The 20,495-nt window shown below is 34.2% G+C and overlaps 7 non-coding genes across 7 annotated transcripts; all 7 read right to left on the reverse strand.

The window, feature by feature from the left end:
* Positions 1-1,137: 1,137 nt before the first annotated feature.
* TRNAL-UAG (transfer RNA leucine (anticodon UAG)) lies at positions 1,138-1,219 on the reverse strand. Its single transcript has one exon. It is a non-coding gene; the product is annotated as a tRNA-Leu (tRNA).
* A 2,581-nt stretch (positions 1,220-3,800) lies between these two features.
* TRNAL-UAG (transfer RNA leucine (anticodon UAG)) lies at positions 3,801-3,882 on the reverse strand. Its single transcript has one exon. It is a non-coding gene; the product is annotated as a tRNA-Leu (tRNA).
* Positions 3,883-6,487: 2,605 nt separating this feature from the next.
* On the reverse strand, positions 6,488-6,569 carry TRNAL-UAG (transfer RNA leucine (anticodon UAG)). The gene has a single exon. It is a non-coding gene; the product is annotated as a tRNA-Leu (tRNA).
* A 2,604-nt stretch (positions 6,570-9,173) lies between these two features.
* On the reverse strand, positions 9,174-9,255 carry TRNAL-UAG (transfer RNA leucine (anticodon UAG)). The gene has a single exon. It is a non-coding gene; the product is annotated as a tRNA-Leu (tRNA).
* Positions 9,256-11,836: 2,581 nt separating this feature from the next.
* On the reverse strand, positions 11,837-11,918 carry TRNAL-UAG (transfer RNA leucine (anticodon UAG)). Its single transcript has one exon. It is a non-coding gene; the product is annotated as a tRNA-Leu (tRNA).
* Positions 11,919-16,681: 4,763 nt separating this feature from the next.
* TRNAL-UAG (transfer RNA leucine (anticodon UAG)) lies at positions 16,682-16,763 on the reverse strand. The gene has a single exon. It is a non-coding gene; the product is annotated as a tRNA-Leu (tRNA).
* A 2,572-nt stretch (positions 16,764-19,335) lies between these two features.
* On the reverse strand, positions 19,336-19,417 carry TRNAL-UAG (transfer RNA leucine (anticodon UAG)). The gene has a single exon. It is a non-coding gene; the product is annotated as a tRNA-Leu (tRNA).
* Positions 19,418-20,495: the final 1,078 nt, after the last annotated feature.

Raw genomic sequence — 20,495 nt, forward strand, 5'->3', positions numbered from 1 at the left:
TTCTATCAACGGTCTTTATCTTAACTGAAAACTGCTAAATCATACAAATACAAAAGAAGATTATATCACATGCTAATTTGCATGCTAGCAAAATCATAAGAATAAGTACAAAAACATTTCAAGATCTCATTATACTGGCAGCAGTGAGATTAAAGCATATGCTAATTTTGCATGTTAGCATAATTATAAGAATGAGATAAAAAGGTTTAAAAGAACTCATACTAGTGGCAGCAGGGGGATTTGAACTCACAAGTCTGTTGGAATATGGGTAAGTCTCTTAACAATAGGAAAAATCAAAGATTCTTTCAACTGTCTCTTCCTAAACAGAAATTAACACACTCATGAAAATACAAAATCATAAGAATTAGATCAAAGGGTTCTCAAAACCTCATAATAATGGCAGCAGTGGGATTTGAATGGGCATGTCTCTAAACATTAGAAAAAAGCAAGGATTCTTTCAACAGTCTTTATCTGAACTGAAAACTGGAAAATCATGCAAATACAAAAGAAGATTAATCACATGCTAATTTGCATGTTAGCAAAATCATAAGAATAAGTACAAAAACATTTCAAGATCTCATAATACTGGCAGCAGTGGGTTTAAAGCATATGCTAATTTTGCATGTTAGCATAATTATAAGAATAAGATAAAAAGGTTTAAAAGAACTCATACTAGTGGCATTTGAACCCACAAGTCTGTTAAAATTTAGGTAAGTCTCTAAACTAAAGTCTAAAACTGTCTTTTCCAAAACAGAAATGCACACACTCATGGAAATACAAAATCCTCAGAATTAGATCAAAGGGTTCTCAAAACCTCATAATACTGGCAGCAGTGGGATTTGAACCCACGCCTCCGAAGAGACTGGAGCCTTAATCCAGCACCTTAGACCGCTCGGCCATGCTACCTAATGCATCATTAAAAGAGCTTCCTGAGAGTAAGTTTAGTGTATCTGACTACATTTTAAACTTGTGCATTGTGGAAAATGGATAGGTCTCTAAACAAAAAGGAAAAAGCAATGATTCTATCTTTTGTCTTTTCCAAAAAAGCAAAGCACGCACTCATACAAAAATATGCTAATTTTTCTATTAGCAAAATCATAAATATAAGCTGAAAAGGTTTTCAAAACCTCAATATGTTGGCAGCAGTGGGATTTGAACCCACGCCTCCAAAGAGACTGGAGCCTAAATCCAGCGCCTTAGACCACTCGGCCATGCTACCTTAAACAGCATGGTTAATTAAGCTTCCTTAGAGAAAGTGAAGTACATTTGACAACATTTAAAATTAGTACATTTTGGAAAATGGGCATGTCTCTAAACATTAGGCAAAAACAAAGATTCTATCAACGGTCTTTATCTTAACTGAAAACTGCTAAATCATACAAATACAAAAGAAGATTATATCACATGCTAATTTGCATGCTAGCAAAATCATAAGAATAAGTACAAAAACATTTCAAGATCTCATAATACTGGCAGCAGTGAGATTAAAGCATATGCTAATTTTGCATGTTAGCATAATTATAAGAATGAGATAAAAAGAACTCATACTAGTGGCAGCAGTGGGATTTGAACTCACAAGTCTGTTGGAATATGGGTAAGTCTCTTAACAATAGGAAAAATCAATGATTCTTTCAACTGTCTTTTCCTAAACAGAAATTAACACACTCATGAAAATACAAAATCATAAGAATTAGATCAAAGGATTCTCAAAACCTCATAATAATGGCAGCAGTGGGATTTGAATGGGCATGTCTCTAAACATTAAAAAAAAGCAAGGATTCTATCAACAGTCTTTATCTGAACTGAAAACTGCAAAATCATGCAAATACAAAAGAAGATTAAATCACATGCTAATTTGCATGTTAGCAAAATCATAAGAATAAGTACAAAAACATTTCAAGATCTCATAATACTGGCAGCAGTGGGTTTAAAGCATATGATAATTTTGCATGTTAGCATAATTATAAGAATAAGATAAAAAGGTTTAAAAGAACTCATACTAGTGGCATTTGAACCCACAAGTCTGTTAAAATTTAGGTAAGTCTCTAAACTAAAGTCTAAAACTGTCTTTTCCAAAACAGAAATGCACACACTCATGGAAATACAAAATCCTCAGAATTAGATCAAAGGGTTCTCAAAACCTCAAAATGCTGGCAGCAGTGGGATTTGAACCCACGCCTCCGAAGAGACTGGAGCCTTAATCCAGCGCCTTAGACCGCTCGGCCATGCTACCTAATGCATCATTTAAACAGCTTCCTGAGAGTAAGTTTAGTGTATCTGACTACATTTTAAACTTGTGCATTGTGGAAAATGGATAGGTCTCTAAACAAAAAGGAGAAAGCAATGATTCTATCTTTTGTCTTTTCCAAAAAAGCAAAGCACGCACTCATACAAAAATATGCTAATTTTTCTATTAGCAAAATCATAAATATAAGCTGAAAAAGTTTTCAAAACCTCAATATGTTGGCAGCAGTGGGATTTGAACCCACGCCTCCAAAGAGACTGAAGCCTAAATCCAGCACCTTAGACCACTCGGCCATGCTACCTTAAACAGCATAGTTAATTAAGCTTCCTTAGAGAAAGTGAAGTACATTTGACAACATTTAAAATTAGTACATTTTGGAAAATGGGCATGTCTCTAAACATTAGGCAAAAATAAAGATTCTATCAACGGTCTTTATCTTAACTGAAAACTGCTAAATCATACAAATACAAAAGAAGATTATATCACATGCTAATTTGCATGCTAGCAAAATCATAAGAATAAGTACAAAAACATTTCAAGATCTCATTATACTGGCAGCAGTGAGATTAAAGAATATGCTAATTTTGCATGTTAGCATAATTATAAGAATGAGATAAAAAGGTTTAAAAGAACTCATACTAGTGGCAGCAGTGGGATTTGAACTCACAAGTCTGTTGGAATATGGGTAAGTCTCTTAACAATAGGAAAAATCAAAGATTCTTTCAACTGTCTCTTCCTAAACAGAAATTAACACACTCATGAAAATACAAAATCATAAGAATTAGATCAAAGGGTTCTCAAAACCTCATAATAATGGCAGCAGTGGGATTTGAATGGGCATGTCTCTAAACATTAGAAAAAAGCAAGGATTCTTTCAACAGTCTTTATCTGAACTGAAAACTGGAAAATCATGCAAATACAAAAGAAGATTAAATCACATGCTAATTTGCATGTTAGCAAAATCATAAGAATAAGTACAAAAACATTTCAAGGTCTCATAATACTGGCAGCAGTGGGTTTAAAGCATATGCTAATTTTGCATGTTAGCATAATTATAAGAATAAGATAAAAAGGTTTAAAAGAACTCATACTAGTGGCATTTGAACCCACAAGTCTGTTAAAATTTAGGTAAGTCTCTAAACTAAAGTCTAAAACTGTCTTTTCCAAAACAGAAATGCACACACTCATGGAAATACAAAATCCTCAGAATTAGATCAAAGGGTTCTCAAAACCTCATAATACTGGCAGCAGTGGGATTTGAACCCACGCCTCCGAAGAGACTGGAGCCTTAATCCAGCGCCTTAGACCGCTCGGCCATGCTACCTAATGCATCATTAAAAGAGCTTCCTGAGAGTAAGTTTAGTGTATCTGACTACATTTTAAACTTGTGCATTGTGGAAAATGGATAGGTCTCTAAACAAAAAGGAAAAAGCAATGATTCTATCTTTTGTCTTTTCCAAAAAAGCAAAGCACGCACTCATACAAAAATATGCTAATTTTCCTATTAGCAAAATCATAAATATAAGCTGAAAAGGTTTTCAAAACCTCAATATGTTGGCAGCAGTGGGATTTGAACCCACGCCTCCAAAGAGACTGGAGCCTAAATCCAGCGCCTTAGACCACTCGGCCATGCTACCTTAAACAGCATGGTTAATTAAGCTTCCTTAGAGAAAGTGAAGTACATTTGACAACATTTAAAATTAGTACATTTTGGAAAATGGGCAGGTCTCTAAACATTAGGCAAAAACAAAGATTCTATCAACGGTCTTTATCTTAACTGAAAACTGCTAAATCATACAAATACAAAAGAAGATTATATCACATGCTAATTTGCATGCTAGCAAAATCATAAGAATAAGTACAAAAACATTTCAAGATCTCATAATACTGGCAGCAGTGAGATTAAAGCATATGCTAATTTTGCATGTTAGCATAATTATAAGAATGAGATAAAAAGGTTTAAAAGAACTCATACTAGTGGCAGCAGTGGGATTTGAACTCACAAGTCTGTTGGAATATGGGTAAGTCTCTTAACAATAGGAAAAATCAATGATTCTTTCAACTGTCTTTTCCTAAACAGAAATTAACACACTCATGAAAATACAAAATCATAAGAATTAGATCAAAGGGTTCTCAAAACCTCATAATAATGGCAGCAGTGGGATTTGAATGGGCATGTCTCTAAACATTAGAAAAAAGCAAGGATTCTTTCAACAGTCTTTATCTGAACTGAAAACTGGAAAATCATGCAAATACAAAAGAAGATTAAATCACATGCTAATTTGCATGTTAGCAAAATCATAAGAATAAGTACAAAAACATTTCAAGATCTCATAATACTGGCAGCAGTGGGTTTAAAGCATATGCTAATTTTGCATGTTAGCATAATTATAAGAATAAGATAAAAAGGTTTAAAAGAACTCATACTAGTGGCATTTGAACCCACAAGTCTGTTAAAATTTAGGTAAGTCTCTAAACAATAGGAACAATCAATGATTCTTTCAACTGTCTTTTCCAAAACAGAAATGCACACACTCATGGAAATACAAAATACTCAGAATTAGATCAAAGGGTTCTCAAAACCTCATAATGCTGGCAGCAGTGGGATTTGAACCCACGCCTCCGAAGAGACTGGAGCCTTAATCCAGCGCCTTAGACCGCTCGGCCATGCTACCTAATGCATCATTTAAACAGCTTCCTGAGAGTAAGTTTAGTGTATCTGACTACATTTTAAACTTGTGCATTGTGGAAAATGGATAGGTCTCTAAACAAAAAGGAGAAAGCAATGATTCTATCTTTTGTCTTTTCCAAAAAAGCAAAGCACGCACTCATACAAAAATATGCTAATTTTTCTATTAGCAAAATCATAAATATAAGCTGAAAAAGTTTTCAAAACCTCAATATGTTGGCAGCAGTGGGATTTGAACCCACGCCTCCAAAGAGACTGAAGCCTAAATCCAGCACCTTAGACCACTCGGCCATGCTACCTTAAACAGCATAGTTAATTAAGCTTCCTTAGAGAAAGTGAAGTACATTTGACAACATTTAAAATTAGTACATTTTGGAAAATGGGCATGTCTCTAAACATTAGGCAAAAATAAAGATTCTATCAACGGTCTTTATCTTAACTGAAAACTGCTAAATCATACAAATACAAAAGAAGATTATATCACATGCTAATTTGCATGCTAGCAAAATCATAAGAATAAGTACAAAAACATTTCAAGATCTCATTATACTGGCAGCAGTGAGATTAAAGAATATGCTAATTTTGCATGTTAGCATAATTATAAGAATGAGATAAAAAGGTTTAAAAGAACTCATACTAGTGGCAGCAGTGGGATTTGAACTCACAAGTCTGTTGGAATATGGGTAAGTCTCTTAACAATAGGAAAAATCAAAGATTCTTTCAACTGTCTCTTCCTAAACAGAAATTAACACACTCATGAAAATACAAAATCATAAGAATTAGATCAAAGGGTTCTCAAAACCTCATAATAATGGCAGCAGTGGGATTTGAATGGGCATGTCTCTAAACATTAGAAAAAAGCAAGGATTCTTTCAACAGTCTTTATCTGAACTGAAAACTGGAAAATCATGCAAATACAAAAGAAGATTAAATCACATGCTAATTTGCATGTTAGCAAAATCATAAGAATAAGTACAAAAACATTTCAAGGTCTCATAATACTGGCAGCAGTGGGTTTAAAGCATATGCTAATTTTGCATGTTAGCATAATTATAAGAATAAGATAAAAAGGTTTAAAAGAACTCATACTAGTGGCATTTGAACCCACAAGTCTGTTAAAATTTAGGTAAGTCTCTAAACTAAAGTCTAAAACTGTCTTTTCCAAAACAGAAATGCACACACTCATGGAAATACAAAATCCTCAGAATTAGATCAAAGGGTTCTCAAAACCTCATAATACTGGCAGCAGTGGGATTTGAACCCACGCCTCCGAAGAGACTGGAGCCTTAATCCAGCGCCTTAGACCGCTCGGCCATGCTACCTAATGCATCATTAAAAGAGCTTCCTGAGAGTAAGTTTAGTGTATCTGACTACATTTTAAACTTGTGCATTGTGGAAAATGGATAGGTCTCTAAACAAAAAGGAAAAAGCAATGATTCTATCTTTTGTCTTTTCCAAAAAAGCAAAGCACGCACTCATACAAAAATATGCTAATTTTCCTATTAGCAAAATCATAAATATAAGCTGAAAAGGTTTTCAAAACCTCAATATGTTGGCAGCAGTGGGATTTGAACCCACGCCTCCAAAGAGACTGGAGCCTAAATCCAGCGCCTTAGACCACTCGGCCATGCTACCTTAAACAGCATGGTTAATTAAGCTTCCTTAGAGAAAGTGAAGTACATTTGACAACATTTAAAATTAGTACATTTTGGAAAATGGGCAGGTCTCTAAACATTAGGCAAAAACAAAGATTCTATCAACGGTCTTTATCTTAACTGAAAACTGCTAAATCATACAAATACAAAAGAAGATTATATCACATGCTAATTTGCATGCTAGCAAAATCATAAGAATAAGTACAAAAACATTTCAAGATCTCATAATACTGGCAGCAGTGAGATTAAAGCATATGCTAATTTTGCATGTTAGCATAATTATAAGAATGAGATAAAAAGGTTTAAAAGAACTCATACTAGTGGCAGCAGTGGGATTTGAACTCACAAGTCTGTTGGAATATGGGTAAGTCTCTTAACAATAGGAAAAATCAATGATTCTTTCAACTGTCTTTTCCTAAACAGAAATTAACACACTCATGAAAATACAAAATCATAAGAATTAGATCAAAGGGTTCTCAAAACCTCATAATAATGGCAGCAGTGGGATTTGAATGGGCATGTCTCTAAACATTAGAAAAAAGCAAGGATTCTTTCAACAGTCTTTATCTGAACTGAAAACTGGAAAATCATGCAAATACAAAAGAAGATTAAATCACATGCTAATTTGCATGTTAGCAAAATCATAAGAATAAGTACAAAAACATTTCAAGATCTCATAATACTGGCAGCAGTGGGTTTAAAGCATATGCTAATTTTGCATGTTAGCATAATTATAAGAATAAGATAAAAAGGTTTAAAAGAACTCATACTAGTGGCATTTGAACCCACAAGTCTGTTAAAATTTAGGTAAGTCTCTAAACAATAGGAACAATCAATGATTCTTTCAACTGTCTTTTCCAAAACAGAAATGCACACACTCATGGAAATACAAAATACTCAGAATTAGATCAAAGGGTTCTCAAAACCTCATAATACTAGCAGCAGCGGGATTTGAACCCACGCCTCCGAAGAGACTGGAGCCTTAATCCAGCGCCTTAGACCGCTCGGCCATGCTACCTAATGCATCATTAAAAGAGCTTCCTTAGAGTAAGTTTAGTGTATCTGACTACATTTTAAACTTGTGCATTGTGGAAAATGGATAGGTCTCTAAACAAAAAGGAAAAAGCAATGATTCTATCTTTTGTCTTTTCCAAAAAAGCAAAGCACGCACTCATACAAAAATATGCTAATTTTTCTATTAGCAAAATCATAAATCTAAGCTGAAAAAGTTTTCAAAACCTCAATATGTTGGCAGCAGTGGGATTTGAACCCACGCCTCCAAAGAGACTGAAGCCTAAATCCAGCACCTTAGACCACTCGGCCATGCTACCTTAAACAGCATGGTTAATTAAGCTTCCTTAGAGAAAGTGAAGTACATTTGACAACATTTAAAATTAGTACATTTTGGAAAATGGGCATGTCTCTAAACATTAGGCAAAAACAAAGATTCTATCAACGGTCTTTATCTTAACTGAAAACTGCTAAATCATACAAATACAAAAGAAGATTATATCACATGCTAATTTGCATGCTAGCAAAATCATAAGAATAAGTACAAAAACATTTCAAGATCTCATTATACTGGCAGCAGTGAGATTAAAGCATATGCTAATTTTGCATGTTAGCATAATTATAAGAATGAGATAAAAAGGTTTAAAAGAACTCATACTAGTGGCAGCAGGGGGATTTGAACTCACAAGTCTGTTGGAATATGGGTAAGTCTCTTAACAATAGGAAAAATCAAAGATTCTTTCAACTGTCTCTTCCTAAACAGAAATTAACACACTCATGAAAATACAAAATCATAAGAATTAGATCAAAGGGTTCTCAAAACCTCATAATAATGGCAGCAGTGGGATTTGAATGGGCATGTCTCTAAACATTAGAAAAAAGCAAGGATTCTTTCAACAGTCTTTATCTGAACTGAAAACTGGAAAATCATGCAAATACAAAAGAAGATTAATCACATGCTAATTTGCATGTTAGCAAAATCATAAGAATAAGTACAAAAACATTTCAAGATCTCATAATACTGGCAGCAGTGGGTTTAAAGCATATGCTAATTTTGCATGTTAGCATAATTATAAGAATAAGATAAAAAGGTTTAAAAGAACTCATACTAGTGGCATTTGAACCCACAAGTCTGTTAAAATTTAGGTAAGTCTCTAAACTAAAGTCTAAAACTGTCTTTTCCAAAACAGAAATGCACACACTCATGGAAATACAAAATCCTCAGAATTAGATCAAAGGGTTCTCAAAACCTCATAATACTGGCAGCAGTGGGATTTGAACCCACGCCTCCGAAGAGACTGGAGCCTTAATCCAGCACCTTAGACCGCTCGGCCATGCTACCTAATGCATCATTAAAAGAGCTTCCTGAGAGTAAGTTTAGTGTATCTGACTACATTTTAAACTTGTGCATTGTGGAAAATGGATAGGTCTCTAAACAAAAAGGAAAAAGCAATGATTCTATCTTTTGTCTTTTCCAAAAAAGCAAAGCACGCACTCATACAAAAATATGCTAATTTTTCTATTAGCAAAATCATAAATATAAGCTGAAAAGGTTTTCAAAACCTCAATATGTTGGCAGCAGTGGGATTTGAACCCACGCCTCCAAAGAGACTGGAGCCTAAATCCAGCGCCTTAGACCACTCGGCCATGCTACCTTAAACAGCATGGTTAATTAAGCTTCCTTAGAGAAAGTGAAGTACATTTGACAACATTTAAAATTAGTACATTTTGGAAAATGGGCATGTCTCTAAACATTAGGCAAAAACAAAGATTCTATCAACGGTCTTTATCTTAACTGAAAACTGCTAAATCATACAAATACAAAAGAAGATTATATCACATGCTAATTTGCATGCTAGCAAAATCATAAGAATAAGTACAAAAACATTTCAAGATCTCATAATACTGGCAGCAGTGAGATTAAAGCATATGCTAATTTTGCATGTTAGCATAATTATAAGAATGAGATAAAAAGAACTCATACTAGTGGCAGCAGTGGGATTTGAACTCACAAGTCTGTTGGAATATGGGTAAGTCTCTTAACAATAGGAAAAATCAATGATTCTTTCAACTGTCTTTTCCTAAACAGAAATTAACACACTCATGAAAATACAAAATCATAAGAATTAGATCAAAGGATTCTCAAAACCTCATAATAATGGCAGCAGTGGGATTTGAATGGGCATGTCTCTAAACATTAGAAAAAAGCAAGGATTCTATCAACAGTCTTTATCTGAACTGAAAACTGCAAAATCATGCAAATACAAAAGAAGATTAAATCACATGCTAATTTGCATGTTAGCAAAATCATAAGAATAAGTACAAAAACATTTCAAGATCTCATAATACTGGCAGCAGTGGGTTTAAAGCATATGCTAATTTTGCATGTTAGCATAATTATAAGAATAAGATAAAAAGGTTTAAAAGAACTCATACTAGTGGCATTTGAACCCACAAGTCTGTTAAAATTTAGGTAAGTCTCTAAACTAAAGTCTAAAACTGTCTTTTCCAAAACAGAAATGCACACACTCATGGAAATACAAAATCCTCAGAATTAGATCAAAGGGTTCTCAAAACCTCAAAATGCTGGCAGCAGTGGGATTTGAACCCACGCCTCCGAAGAGACTGGAGCCTTAATCCAGCGCCTTAGACCGCTCGGCCATGCTACCTAATGCATCATTAAAACAGCTTCCTGAGAGTAAGTTTAGTGTATCTGACTACATTTTAAACTTGTGCATTGTGGAAAATGGATAGGTCTCTAAACAAAAAGGAGAAAGCAATGATTCTATCTTTTGTCTTTTCCAAAAAAGCAAAGCACGCACTCATACAAAAATATGCTAATTTTTCTATTAGCAAAATCATAAATATAAGCTGAAAAAGTTTTCAAAACCTCAATATGTTGGCAGCAGTGGGATTTGAACCCACGCCTCCAAAGAGACTGAAGCCTAAATCCAGCACCTTAGACCACTCGGCCATGCTACCTTAAACAGCATAGTTAATTAAGCTTCCTTAGAGAAAGTGAAGTACATTTGACAACATTTAAAATTAGTACATTTTGGAAAATGGGCATGTCTCTAAACATTAGGCAAAAATAAAGATTCTATCAACGGTCTTTATCTTAACTGAAAACTGCTAAATCATACAAATACAAAAGAAGATTATATCACATGCTAATTTGCATGCTAGCAAAATCATAAGAATAAGTACAAAAACATTTCAAGATCTCATTATACTGGCAGCAGTGAGATTAAAGAATATGCTAATTTTGCATGTTAGCATAATTATAAGAATGAGATAAAAAGGTTTAAAAGAACTCATACTAGTGGCAGCAGTGGGATTTGAACTCACAAGTCTGTTGGAATATGGGTAAGTCTCTTAACAATAGGAAAAATCAAAGATTCTTTCAACTGTCTCTTCCTAAACAGAAATTAACACACTCATGAAAATACAAAATCATAAGAATTAGATCAAAGGGTTCTCAAAACCTCATAATAATGGCAGCAGTGGGATTTGAATGGGCATGTCTCTAAACATTAGAAAAAAGCAAGGATTCTTTCAACAGTCTTTATCTGAACTGAAAACTGGAAAATCATGCAAATACAAAAGAAGATTAAATCACATGCTAATTTGCATGTTAGCAAAATCATAAGAATAAGTACAAAAACATTTCAAGGTCTCATAATACTGGCAGCAGTGGGTTTAAAGCATATGCTAATTTTGCATGTTAGCATAATTATAAGAATAAGATAAAAAGGTTTAAAAGAACTCATACTAGTGGCATTTGAACCCACAAGTCTGTTAAAATTTAGGTAAGTCTCTAAACTAAAGTCTAAAACTGTCTTTTCCAAAACAGAAATGCACACACTCATGGAAATACAAAATCCTCAGAATTAGATCAAAGGGTTCTCAAAACCTCATAATACTGGCAGCAGTGGGATTTGAACCCACGCCTCCGAAGAGACTGGAGCCTTAATCCAGCGCCTTAGACCGCTCGGCCATGCTACCTAATGCATCATTAAAAGAGCTTCCTGAGAGTAAGTTTAGTGTATCTGACTACATTTTAAACTTGTGCATTGTGGAAAATGGATAGGTCTCTAAACAAAAAGGAAAAAGCAATGATTCTATCTTTTGTCTTTTCCAAAAAAGCAAAGCACGCACTCATACAAAAATATGCTAATTTTCCTATTAGCAAAATCATAAATATAAGCTGAAAAGGTTTTCAAAACCTCAATATGTTGGCAGCAGTGGGATTTGAACCCACGCCTCCAAAGAGACTGGAGCCTAAATCCAGCGCCTTAGACCACTCGGCCATGCTACCTTAAACAGCATGGTTAATTAAGCTTCCTTAGAGAAAGTGAAGTACATTTGACAACATTTAAAATTAGTACATTTTGGAAAATGGGCAGGTCTCTAAACATTAGGCAAAAACAAAGATTCTATCAACGGTCTTTATCTTAACTGAAAACTGCTAAATCATACAAATACAAAAGAAGATTATATCACATGCTAATTTGCATGCTAGCAAAATCATAAGAATAAGTACAAAAACATTTCAAGATCTCATAATACTGGCAGCAGTGAGATTAAAGCATATGCTAATTTTGCATGTTAGCATAATTATAAGAATGAGATAAAAAGGTTTAAAAGAACTCATACTAGTGGCAGCAGTGGGATTTGAACTCACAAGTCTGTTGGAATATGGGTAAGTCTCTTAACAATAGGAAAAATCAATGATTCTTTCAACTGTCTTTTCCTAAACAGAAATTAACACACTCATGAAAATACAAAATCATAAGAATTAGATCAAAGGGTTCTCAAAACCTCATAATAATGGCAGCAGTGGGATTTGAATGGGCATGTCTCTAAACATTAGAAAAAAGCAAGGATTCTTTCAACAGTCTTTATCTGAACTGAAAACTGGAAAATCATGCAAATACAAAAGAAGATTAAATCACATGCTAATTTGCATGTTAGCAAAATCATAAGAATAAGTACAAAAACATTTCAAGATCTCATAATACTGGCAGCAGTGGGTTTAAAGCATATGCTAATTTTGCATGTTAGCATAATTATAAGAATAAGATAAAAAGGTTTAAAAGAACTCATACTAGTGGCATTTGAACCCACAAGTCTGTTAAAATTTAGGTAAGTCTCTAAACAATAGGAACAATCAATGATTCTTTCAACTGTCTTTTCCAAAACAGAAATGCACACACTCATGGAAATACAAAATACTCAGAATTAGATCAAAGGGTTCTCAAAACCTCATAATACTAGCAGCAGCGGGATTTGAACCCACGCCTCCGAAGAGACTGGAGCCTTAATCCAGCGCCTTAGACCGCTCGGCCATGCTACCTAATGCATCATTAAAAGAGCTTCCTTAGAGTAAGTTTAGTGTATCTGACTACATTTTAAACTTGTGCATTGTGGAAAATGGATAGGTCTCTAAACAAAAAGGAAAAAGCAATGATTCTATCTTTTGTCTTTTCCAAAAAAGCAAAGCACGCACTCATACAAAAATATGCTAATTTTTCTATTAGCAAAATCATAAATCTAAGCTGAAAAAGTTTTCAAAACCTCAATATGTTGGCAGCAGTGGGATTTGAACCCACGCCTCCAAAGAGACTGAAGCCTAAATCCAGCACCTTAGACCACTCGGCCATGCTACCTTAAACAGCATGGTTAATTAAGCTTCCTTAGAGAAAGTGAAGTACATTTGACAACATTTAAAATTAGTACATTTTGGAAAATGGGCATGTCTCTAAACATTAGGCAAAAACAAAGATTCTATCAACGGTCTTTATCTTAACTGAAAACTGCTAAATCATACAAATACAAAAGAAGATTATATCACATGCTAATTTGCATGCTAGCAAAATCATAAGAATAAGTACAAAAACATTTCAAGATCTCATTATACTGGCAGCAGTGAGATTAAAGCATATGCTAATTTTGCATGTTAGCATAATTATAAGAATGAGATAAAAAGGTTTAAAAGAACTCATACTAGTGGCAGCAGGGGGATTTGAACTCACAAGTCTGTTGGAATATGGGTAAGTCTCTTAACAATAGGAAAAATCAAAGATTCTTTCAACTGTCTCTTCCTAAACAGAAATTAACACACTCATGAAAATACAAAATCATAAGAATTAGATCAAAGGGTTCTCAAAACCTCATAATAATGGCAGCAGTGGGATTTGAATGGGCATGTCTCTAAACATTAGAAAAAAGCAAGGATTCTTTCAACAGTCTTTATCTGAACTGAAAACTGGAAAATCATGCAAATACAAAAGAAGATTAATCACATGCTAATTTGCATGTTAGCAAAATCATAAGAATAAGATAAAAAGGTTTAAAAGAACTCATACTAGTGGCATTTGAACCCACAAGTCTGTTAAAATTTAGGTAAGTCTCTAAACAATAGGAACAATCAATGATTCTTTCAACTGTCTTTTCCAAAACAGAAATGCACACACTCATGGAAATACAAAATACTCAGAATTAGATCAAAGGGTTCTCAAAACCTCATAATACTAGCAGCAGCGGGATTTGAACCCCCGCCTCCGAAGAGACTGGAGCCTTAATCCAGCGCCTTAGACCGCTCGGCCATGCTACCTAATGCATCATTAAAAGAGCTTCCTTAGAGTAAGTTTAGTGTATCTGACTACATTTTAAACTTGTGCATTGTGGAAAATGGATAGGTCTCTAAACAAAAAGGAAAAAGCAATGATTCTATCTTTTGTCTTTTCCAAAAAAGCAAAGCACGCACTCATACAAAAATATGCTAATTTTTCTATTAGCAAAATCATAAATCTAAGCTGAAAAAGTTTTCAAAACCTCAATATGTTGGCAGCAGTGGGATTTGAACCCACGCCTCCAAAGAGACTGAAGCCTAAATCCAGCACCTTAGACCACTCGGCCATGCTACCTTAAACAGCATGGTTAATTAAGCTTCCTTAGAGAAAGTGAAGTACATTTGACAACATTTAAAATTAGTACATTTTGGAAAATGGGCATGTCTCTAAACATTAGGCAAAAACAAAGATTCTATCAACGGTCTTTATCTTAACTGAAAACTGCTAAATCATACAAATACAAAAGAAGATTATATCACATGCTAATTTGCATGCTAGCAAAATCATAAGAATAAGTACAAAAACATTTCAAGATCTCATAATACTGGCAGCAGTGGGTTTAAAGCATATGCTAATTTTGCATGTTAGCATAATTATAAGAATAAGATAAAAAGGTTTAAAAGAACTCATACTAGTGGCATTTGAACCCACAAGTCTGTTAAAATTTAGGTAAGTCTCTAAACAATAGGAACAATCAATGATTCTTTCAACTGTCTTTTCCAAAACAGAAATGCACACACTCATGGAAATACAAAATACTCAGAATTAGATCAAAGGGTTCTCAAAACCTCATAATACTAGCAGCAGCGGGATTTGAACCCACGCCTCCGAAGAGACTGGAGCCTTAATCCAGCGCCTTAGACCGCTCGGCCATGCTACCTAATGCATCATTAAAAGAGCTTCCTTAGAGTAAGTTTAGTGTATCTGACTACATTTTAAACTTGTGCATTGTGGAAAATGGATAGGTCTCTAAACAAAAAGGAAAAAGCAATGATTCTATCTTTTGTCTTTTCCAAAAAAGCAAAGCACGCACTCATACAAAAATATGCTAATTTTTCTATTAGCAAAATCATAAATCTAAGCTGAAAAAGTTTTCAAAACCTCAATATGTTGGCAGCAGTGGGATTTGAACCCACGCCTCCAAAGAGACTGAAGCCTAAATCCAGCACCTTAGACCACTCGGCCATGCTACCTTAAACAGCATGGTTAATTAAGCTTCCTTAGAGAAAGTGAAGTACATTTGACAACATTTAAAATTAGTACATTTTGGAAAATGGGCATGTCTCTAAACATTAGGCAAAAACAAAGATTCTATCAACGGTCTTTATCTTAACTGAAAACTGCTAAATCATACAAATACAAAAGAAGATTATATCACATGCTAATTTGCATGCTAGCAAAATCATAAGAATAAGTACAAAAACATTTCAAGATCTCATTATACTGGCAGCAGTGAGATTAAAGCATATGCTAATTTTGCATGTTAGCATAATTATAAGAATGAGATAAAAAGGTTTAAAAGAACTCATACTAGTGGCAGCAGGGGGATTTGAACTCACAAGTCTGTTGGAATATGGGTAAGTCTCTTAACAATAGGAAAAATCAAAGATTCTTTCAACTGTCTCTTCCTAAACAGAAATTAACACACTCATGAAAATACAAAATCATAAGAATTAGATCAAAGGGTTCTCAAAACCTCATAATAATGGCAGCAGTGGGATTTGAATGGGCATGTCTCTAAACATTAGAAAAAAGCAAGGATTCTTTCAACAGTCTTTATCTGAACTGAAAACTGGAAAATCATGCAAATACAAAAGAAGATTAATCACATGCTAATTTGCATGTTAGCAAAATCATAAGAATAAGTACAAAAACATTTCAAGATCTCATAATACTGGCAGCAGTGGGTTTAAAGCATATGCTAATTTTGCATGTTAGCATAATTATAAGAATAAGATAAAAAGGTTTAAAAGAACTCATACTAGTGGCATTTGAACCCACAAGTCTGTTAAAATTTAGGTAAGTCTCTAAACTAAAGTCTAAAACTGTCTTTTCCAAAACAGAAATGCACACACTCATGGAAATACAAAATCCTCAGAATTAGATCAAAGGGTTCTCAAAACCTCATAATACTGGCAGCAGTGGGATTTGAACCCACGCCTCCGAAGAGACTGGAGCCTTAATCCAGCACCTTAGACCGCTCGGCCATGCTACCTAATGCATCATTAAAAGAGCTTTCTGAGAGTAAGTTTAGTGTATCTGACTACATTTTAAACTTGTGCATTGTGGAAAATGGATAGGTCTCTAAACAAAAAGGAAAAAGCAATGATTCTATCTTTTGTCTTTTCCAAAAAAGCAAAGCACGCACTCATACAAAAATATGCTAATTTTTCTATTAGCAAAATCATAAATATAAGCTGAAAAGGTTTTCAAAACCTCAATATGTTGGCAGCAGTGGGATTTGAACCCACGCCTCCAAAGAGACTGGAGCCTAAATCCAGCGCCTTAGACCACTCGGCCATGCTACCTTAAACAGCATGGTTAATTAAGCTTCCTTAGAGAAAGTGAAGTACATTTGACAACATTTAAAATTAGTACATTTTGGAAAATGGGCATGTCTCTAAACATTAGGCAAAAACAAAGATTCTATCAACGGTCTTTATCTTAACTGAAAACTGCTAAATCATACAAATACAAAAGAAGATTATATCACATGCTAATTTGCATGCTAGCAAAATCATAAGAATAAGTACAAAAACATTTCAAGATCTCATAATACTGGCAGCAGTGAGATTAAAGCATATGCTAATTTTGCATGTTAGCATAATTATAAGAATGAGATAAAAAGAACTCATACTAGTGGCAGCAGTGGGATTTGAACTCACAAGTCTGTTGGAATATGGGTAAGTCTCTTAACAATAGGAAAAATCAATGATTCTTTCAACTGTCTTTTCCTAAACAGAAATTAACACACTCATGAAAATACAAAATCATAAGAATTAGATCAAAGGATTCTCAAAACCTCATAATAATGGCAGCAGTGGGATTTGAATGGGCATGTCTCTAAACATTAGAAAAAAGCAAGGATTCTATCAACAGTCTTTATCTGAACTGAAAACTGCAAAATCATGCAAATACAAAAGAAGATTAAATCACATGCTAATTTGCATGTTAGCAAAATCATAAGAATAAGTACAAAAACATTTCAAGATCTCATAATACTGGCAGCAGTGGGTTTAAAGCATATGCTAATTTTGCATGTTAGCATAATTATAAGAATAAGATAAAAAGGTTTAAAAGAACTCATACTAGTGGCATTTGAACCCACAAGTCTGTTAAAATTTAGGTAAGTCTCTAAACTAAAGTCTAAAACTGTCTTTTCCAAAACAGAAATGCACACACTCATGGAAATACAAAATCCTCAGAATTAGATCAAAGGGTTCTCAAAACCTCAAAATGCTGGCAGCAGTGGGATTTGAACCCACGCCTCCGAAGAGACTGGAGCCTTAATCCAGCGCCTTAGACCGCTCGGCCATGCTACCTAATGCATCATTAAAACAGGTTCCTGAGAGTAAGTTTAGTGTATCTGACTACATTTTAAACTTGTGCATTGTGGAAAATGGATAGGTCTCTAAACAAAAAGGAGAAAGCAATGATTCTATCTTTTGTCTTTTCCAAAAAAGCAAAGCACGCACTCATACAAAAATATGCTAATTTTTCTATTAGCAAAATCATAAATATAAGCTGAAAAGGTTTTCAAAACCTCAATATGTTGGCAGCAGTGGGATTTGAAGCCACGCCTCCAAAGAGACTGGAGCCTAAATCCAGCGCCTTAGACCACTCGGCCATGCTACCTTAAACAGCATGGTTAATTAAGCTTCCTTAGAGAAAGTGAAGTACATTTGACAACATTTAAAATTAGTACATTTTGGAAAATGGGCATGTCTCTAAACATTAGGCAAAAACAAAGATTCTATCAACGGTCTTTATCTTAACTGAAAACTGCTAAATCATACAAATACAAAAGAAGATTATATCACATGCTAATTTGCATGCTAGCAAAATCATAAGAATAAGTACAAAAACATTTCAAGATCTCATAATACTGGCAGCAGTGAGATTAAAGCATATGCTAATTTTGCATGTTAGCATAATTATAAGAATGAGATAAAAAGAACTCATACTAGTGGCAGCAGTGGGATTTGAACTCACAAGTCTGTTGGAATATGGGTAAGTCTCTTAACAATAGGAAAAATCAATGATTCTTTCAACTGTCTTTTCCTAAACAGAAATTAACACACTCATGAAAATACAAAATCATAAGAATTAGATCAAAGGGTTCTCAAAACCTCATAATAATGGCAGCAGTGGGATTTGAATGGGCATGTCTCTAAACATTAGAAAAAAGCAAGGATTCTTTCAACAGTCTTTATCTGAACTGAAAACTGGAAAATCATGCAAATACAAAAGAAGATTAAATCACATGCTAATTTGCATGTTAGCAAAATCATAAGAATAAGTACAAAAACATTTCAAGATCTCATAATACTGGCAGCAGTGGGTTTAAAGCATATGCTAATTTTGCATGTTAGCATAATTATAAGAATAAGATAAAAAGGTTTAAAAGAACTCATACTAGTGGCATTTGAACCCACAAGTCTGTTAAAATTTAGGTAAGTCTCTAAACTAAAGTCTAAAACTGTCTTTTCCAAAACAGAAATGCACACACTCATGGAAATACAAAATCCTCAGAATTAGATCAAAGGGTTCTCAAAACCTCATAATACTGGCAGCAGTGGGATTTGAACCCACGCCTCCGAAGAGACTGGAGCCTTAATCCAGCACCTTACACCGCTCGGCCATGCTACCTACTGCATCATTAAAAGAGCTTCCTTAGAGTAAGTTTAGTGTATCTGACTACATTTTAAACTTGTGCATTGTGGAAAATGGATAGGTCTCTAAACAAAAAGGAAAAAGCAATGATTCTATCTTTTGTCTTTTCCAAAAAAGCAAAGCACGCACTCATACAAAAATATGCTAATTTTTCTATTAGCAAAATCATAAATATAAGCTGAAAAGGTTTTCAAAACCTCAGTATGTTGGCAGCAGTGGGATTTGAACCCACACCTCCAAAGAGACTGGAGCCTAAATCCAGCGCCTTAGACCACTCGGCCATGCTACCTTAAACAGCATGATCAATTAAGCTTCCTTAGAGAAAGTGAAGTACATTTGACAACATTTAAAATTAGTACATTTTGGAAAATGGGCATGTCTCTAAACATTAGGCAAAAATAAAGATTCTATCAACGGTCTTTATCTTAACTGAAAACTGCTAAATCATACAAATACAAAAGAAGATTATATCACATGCTAATTTGCATGCTAGCAAAATCATAAGATTAAGTACAAAAACATTTCAAGATCTCATTATACTGGCAGCAGTGAGATTAAAGCATATGCTAATTTTGCATGTTAGCATAATTATAAGAATGAGATAAAAAGGTTTAAAAGAACTCATACTAGTGGCAGCAGTGGGATTTGAACTCACAAGTCTGTTGGAATATGGGTAAGTCTCTTAACAATAGGAAAAATCAATGATTCTTTCGACTGTCTTTTCCTAAACAGAAATTAACACACTCATGAAAATACAAAATCATAAGAATTAGATCAAAGGGTTCTCAAAACCTCATAATAATGGCAGCAGTGGGATTTGAATGGGCATGTCTCTAAACATTAGAAAAAAGCAAGGATTCTTTCAACAGTCTTTATCTGAACTGAAAACTGGAAAATCATGCAAATACAAAAGAAGATTAAATCACATGCTAATTTGCATGTTAGCAAAATCATAAGAATAAGTACAAAAACATTTCAAGATCTCATAATACTGGCAGCAGTGGGTTTAAAGCATATGCTAATTTTGCATGTTAGCATAATTATAAGAATAAGATAAAAAGGTTTAAAAGAACTCATACTAGTGGCATTTGAACCCACAAGTCTGTTAAAATTTAGGTAAGTCTCTAAACTAAAGTCTAAAACTGTCTTTTCCAAAACAGAAATGCACACACTCATGGAAATACAAAATCCTCAGAATTAGATCAAAGGGTTCTCAAAACCTCATAATGCTGGCAGCAGTGGGATTTGAACCCACGCCTCCGAAGAGACTGGAGCCTTAATCCAGCGCCTTAGACCGCTCGGCCATGCTACCTAATGCATCATTAAAAGAGCTTCCTGAGAGTAAGTTTAGTGTATCTGACTACATT

This window comes from Ranitomeya variabilis, chromosome 5 (genome assembly GCF_051348905.1).
Source record: "Ranitomeya variabilis isolate aRanVar5 chromosome 5, aRanVar5.hap1, whole genome shotgun sequence".
NCBI lineage: Eukaryota > Metazoa > Chordata > Amphibia > Anura > Dendrobatidae > Ranitomeya > Ranitomeya variabilis.